This window comes from Protomyctophum bolini (assembly GCF_963924005.1).
Source record: "Protomyctophum bolini genome assembly, chromosome: 3".
In the NCBI taxonomy this organism is placed as follows: domain Eukaryota; kingdom Metazoa; phylum Chordata; class Actinopteri; order Myctophiformes; family Myctophidae; genus Protomyctophum; species Protomyctophum bolini.
Window position 1 is genome coordinate 44069999 of NC_137864.1, and position 6000 is coordinate 44075998.

Sequence of the window (6000 nt, forward strand, 5' to 3'; positions counted from 1 at the left end):
CTCACAGGTGTAGGGCTTATGTCCTGTATGAATGCTCTGGTGATTTTTGAGATGACTGCTCCGACTGAAGCTTTCCCCACACTCACAGGTGTAGGGCTTCTGTCCTGTGTGAATTATCTGGTGTTGTTTGAGATGACTGCTCTGGCTGAAGCCTTTTCCACACTCACAGGTGTAGGGCTTCTGTCCTGTATGAATTATCTGGTGTCGTTTGAGATGACTGCTCCGACTGAAGCCTTTCCCACACTCACAGGTGTAGGGCTTATGTCCTGTATGAATGCTCTGGTGATTTTTGAGATGACTGCTCCGACTGAAGCTTTCCCCACACTCACAGGTGTAGGGCTTCTGTCCTGTGTGAATTATCTGGTGATTTTTGAGATGACTGCTCTGGTTGAAGCTTATCCCACACTGGTCACAGGTGTAGGGTTTCTGTCCTGTATGTATTCTCTGGTGATTTTTGAGATGACTGCTCTGACTGAAGCTTTTCCCACACTGGTCACAGTAGTAGGGTTTCTGTCCTGTATGGATTATCTGGTGTTGTTTGAGACTCCCGCTCCGGCTGAAGCTTTTCCCACACTCACAGGTGTAGGGCTTATGTCCTGTATGAATTCTCTGGTGATCTTTGAGAGTACTTCTCGTTCTGAAGCTTATCCCACACTGGTCACAGGTGTATGGCTTCTGTCCTGTATGGATTCTCTGGTGCTCTTTGAGAATACCGCTCCGGCTGAAGCTTTTCCCACACTCACAGGTGTAGGGCTTATGTCCTGTATGACATATCTGGTGCTCTTTGAGAATACTGCTCAGGCTGAAGCTTTTCCCACACTCACAGGTGTAGGGCTTATGTCCTGTATGGATTCTCTGGTGATCTTTGAGAGTACTGCTGTGCCTGAAGCTTATCCCACACTGGTCACAGGTGTAGGGTTTCTGTCCTGTATGGATTCTCTGGTGTTGTTTGAGAGTACTGCTCTGGCTGAAGCCTTTCCCACACTGGTCACAGTAGTAGGGCTTCTGTCCTGTATGAATCTTCTGGTGTCGTTTGAGATTACAGCTGTGGCTGAAGCTTATCCCACACTGGTCACAGGTGTAGGGTTTCTGTCCTGTATGGATTCTCTGGTGCTTTTTGAGAGTACTGCTCTGGCTGAAGCTTATCCCACACTGGTCACAGGTGTAGGGTTTCTGTCCTGTATGAATTTTCTGGTGTTGTTTGAGATGACTGCTCTGGCTGAAACTTATCCCACACTGGTCACAGGTGTAGGGCTTCTGTCCTGTATGAGTTCTCTGGTGATGTTTGAGTTGGGCAGGATCTGGGATGGAGAATGAGGACGGAGGAAAAAAACATAAAATGTGTTTAAATAACATGCAAGCTGTGTTGTATTACCAACTGATAATGTTCTAAATTACTTTATTTGTTTATTTGGACGGGTCAGAGCATATTAATGCACATTACATACAAATGTAGCAATGCTAATTTCCATCCGTAGTCCCCAGACAACACACAGAATAGAGGAGCGTATATATTGTTCCCAGGAGAGAGGATCATAGAATGGGAGGGGTTGCTCACATAGAGATAAACAGGGCATAAACAAGGAACCACTGGTGCCTGCAGTGACCTTGAGGTCTAGGAGGAGCAGTAGAAGGAATCTGATACAGATAGGCTGCTAGGCACTGGGAAGGCTTTACACAAACACTATGACGGCTTCAGTAAATTGACCAGACAAGGACTAAGGAGATATCTCTAACACTCACACAATGTCCACTCTTGCATATGAGTGGATTGAGTAAAAGAGAAATTATAGTGTTTTTAAGTTGCATAGAATTAAAGTGACGTTCCCTATCCCTATCAACGCGCACGCAAAACACACTAGGTTACATGAGAGAACATGAAATGATGATGTAGATAAATGCGAGTGAGTGTATACTGTCCTACATCAACATTGCATGAGACATTCTGATGAAGATAAAGTTGACGTGCACGCAGCGAGGTCCGGGATATCAGGATAATAAGGATATCATTGATTGATTGAACAGAGGCTGTGCATACTTTATTAAATAAGCAACACATTTGGAGACAGGAGAGCAGGAGAGAGGGGAAAGATCCAAGAGTCCCGAGTTAGTGTTGGCTAGACCTGCACTCTTGCAGTAACTAATAGAAACAAACAAATGGGTTGTTTAACACTTTGCGGATCAACAGGTTCACACAGTTTGTCAGTTTTTCAGCTGTGTCTAAGCACTCCAATGACTGGCCATGTCTGTCTGTCTGTCTGTGGTATGACCCATTGACCCCTGCAGCTGATTGGGGTGGCAGTACAACCATAACTGCAGCCATGTTGTTGTTTTTTAACTCACTGCTTGTGCTGAACCATTTCCAACACTGGTCACACGGGTTACTCTCCTGTATGGATTCTCTGGTGCTTTTTGAGACTACTGCTGTGCCTGAAGCTTATCCCACACTGGTCACAGTAGTAGGGTTTCTGTCCTGTATGGATTCTCTGGTGTTGTTTGAGATGACTGCTCTGGCTGAAGCTTTTCCCACACTCACAGGTGTAGGGCTTATGTCCTGTATGGATTCTCTGGTGTCGTTTGAAATGACTGCTGTAGCTGAAGCTTTTCCCACACTCACAGGTGTAGGGCTTATGTCCTGTATGGATTCTCTGGTGTCGTTTGAAATGACTGCTGTAGCTGAAGCTTTCCCCACACTCACAGGTGTAGGGCTTATGTCCTGTATGGATTCTCTGGTGTTGTTTGAGATGACTGCTCTGGTTGAAGCTTTTCCCACACTCACAGGTGTAGGGCTTATGTCCTGTATGGATTCTCTGGTGTTGTTTGAGATGACTGCTATGGCTGAAGCTTTTCCCACACTCACAGGTGTAGGGCTTATGTCCTGTATGGATTCTCTGGTGTTGTTTGAGATGACTGCTCTGGCTGAAGCTTTTCCCACACTCACAGGTGTAGGGCTTCTGTCCTGTATGAATTCTCTGGTGATTTTTGAGAGTACTGCTCTGGCTGAAACTTATCCCACACTGGTCACAGTAGTAGGGCTTCTGTCCTGTATGGATTCTCTGGTGATTTTTGAGAGTACGGCTCTGGCTGAAACTTATCCCACACTGGTCACAGTAGTAGGGCTTCTGTCCTGTATGGATTCTCTGGTGTCGTTTGAGATTACTGCTCTGGCTGAAGCTTATCCCACACTGGTCACAGGTGTAGGACTTATCTCTATGAGTTCTCTGGTGATGTTTGAGATGTCTATTTCTGCTGTAGACATGTTTGAGTTGGGCGGGAAAGACATCTGGGATGGAGAATGAGGACAGAGAAAAAAACATAAAATGTTTTGAAATAACATGCAAGCTGTGTTGTATTACCAATTGATAATGTTCTAAATTACTTTACTTTACTTTATTTGTTTATTTGGACTGGTCAGAGCATATTAATGAACATTACAAACAAATGTAGCCTAAATACACCTTTTGGATTTAGCAGCGATGCTAATTTCCATCCGTAGTCCCCAGACATTTAACACTAAACACTAAACTTACACATATAGTACTTACATATCAAGACACGGGAGGACACTGGACAGCATACAAATACAGTACATTTCGACCGTAAAAAATAGAAAATAAGAAGAATGAGAAAAGATTAAAACTATTACTAGAGTAGGCCTACTCTATTGTTGAGTGAGAGTCATTATGTGATCACAAGACTGGTTGTTTAACCACTGTTCAAATGTAAAAACTATGAAAGTGGGGGATCTCTCTCAGTGTGATCGACAGGCAGCTCATACCAGTATTGACAAGGTTTCTTTTGTGCAAATTTCGGTATATAGTCTTTTTTATTGGCCTAAAATATTGTCTATATACAGTACGTACATTCATGAATCCACTTGCTGACCGGCTGTCAGCATTGATCTTTTTTATATAGGGGTTTATATGTGACCCTAACATTAACATCCTAAGGCAAAAATGTCAAAATTCTCCTTATGTCAAACTAGGGGATTTTCATGATCCTGAAACCATTCCAAGCATTAGTTTTGCACAAAAGACACTCCTTGGGCTAAAAACGGCCATAGCCGTCATAACAAATGTGATGAGGTCCGCACATTTGGGTGGCTGTTTTTAGCCCAAGGGGTGATTTTTACCCCGGACATTTGAAGGAATTTATAAACTCCCCCAGACAGACCACCCAAAAGAGGACGTATAGTAACAATATATTAATAGACTTTTCATGAAAAGAAGGGAAAAAAAGTTTGTAGCTAAAATACCTGCATTAGAATGAAGATAACTTTTTTTTTAAATGGTCAGACACACACACACACACACACACACACACACACACACACACACACACAAGCTGTGGAGGCAATCTTTGATGTAAATACTAGAAACGATAAGAAAAATAAAAGGATCTGCGCAAAGTTATCTTTGTGGCTTTTATACCCAGGATTGTATGCATTCAAATGATGGAAGTCTCACTCAGTACGAAGCTGCTGTGAGTAACACACAGAACAGAGGAGCGCACAAAGTATATATTGTTCCCAGGAGAGAGGATCATAGAATGGGAGGGGTTGCTCACATAGAGATAAACAGGGCATAAACAAGAAACCACTGGTGCCTGCAGTGACCTTGAGGTTCAAAAGGAGCAGTAGAAGGAATCTGATACAGCTAGACTGCTAGGCACTTAGAAGGAATTGACCAGACAAGGACTAAGGAGACATCTCTAACATTCACACAATGTCCACTCTTGCATATAAGTGGATTGAGTAAAAGAGAAATTACAGTGTTTTTAAGTTGCATAAATTAAAGTGACGTTCCCTATCCCTATCAACATGCACGCGCACACACACACACACACACACACACACACACACACACACACAGTTGAGTTTGTGCTGGGAGGAAGCATTACTAGTCTCCACCAAGTACAGACAAGATTTCTGTGCATCTGCTTTCTGTTGAAGCTGAAAGAAAATTGTACAGAGACATAAAAACATGTACACACCTATTCTGTGTAACTTTATCACAGGCTGCTTCAGCATGGCTCCCTGGTCCATCTGTTGCCTCTCTGACGCAGCAGCTGAACAGCTGTCGGACGACATCTCTCTTTTAAAAAGCCCAAATAGTTTAATATCTCCGTCTTCGGTCCACTCTGATGGTCCACGTCTGCTCTGCTTCCTGGTTAAACTCTCCCCCAGATCAACACGGGACAGAACGGTGCTTACATGCAGGACCAACCCACTCACTCTCTCCACCCACTGCTGCTGTAGCGCTCACAGAGACACATAATGGGCGGAAATAACATAGTGGTGGAAAGCAGTGGTTCCCAAACCTTTTCATGTCCAGGACATTTTAATTGCTGCCGTCCGTATAGGATGCCCTTTGGGAGCGGTTTTGAAGGAGTCAAGGGATTTGCATGTCTTAATGACTGTTGGTCGGGCATTCCACTTTTTGGTGGCATAGGAGCGAAATGAATGAAGTCAGCCAGTAGGCCTACCATGTTTTCCCAATGCAATCGGCAAATATGCAATTTAAGCTTTATTTAAGCAGTTTTCTAAACAATGTACGTGCGTGTCCTAAGTTTATCATCTGTACTAGCTAGCCAGAAATATCTATACTTTTTGGAAACGATACTGCGACAAAGGGTTTTGGCCAGTGTTTTTGGACGGCTCAACCCCCGTTCTACCGATGCAGGGATATCCTGACACGGACGGAACCTCTTCTCGGAGCTGAAGCCTAGAGTGAGGTCTCTAGTACAGGGCTGGGCAACATTTACCATGGAGAGGGCCACTATATATTTACACACTCACTCCAGAGGGCCACTATATATTTACACACTCACTCCAGACTAGGGCCACTATATTTACACACTCACTCCAGAGGGCCACAGGCACATTGCATATTACTGTCGTAGCGAAAAACGCCAATCTACAAGCTGAAATCGCGTCGCAGTACGTTTCATTTTAACTTAGTATAATATATACGTGTTTTTTTTATGAATCAAAACAGCACT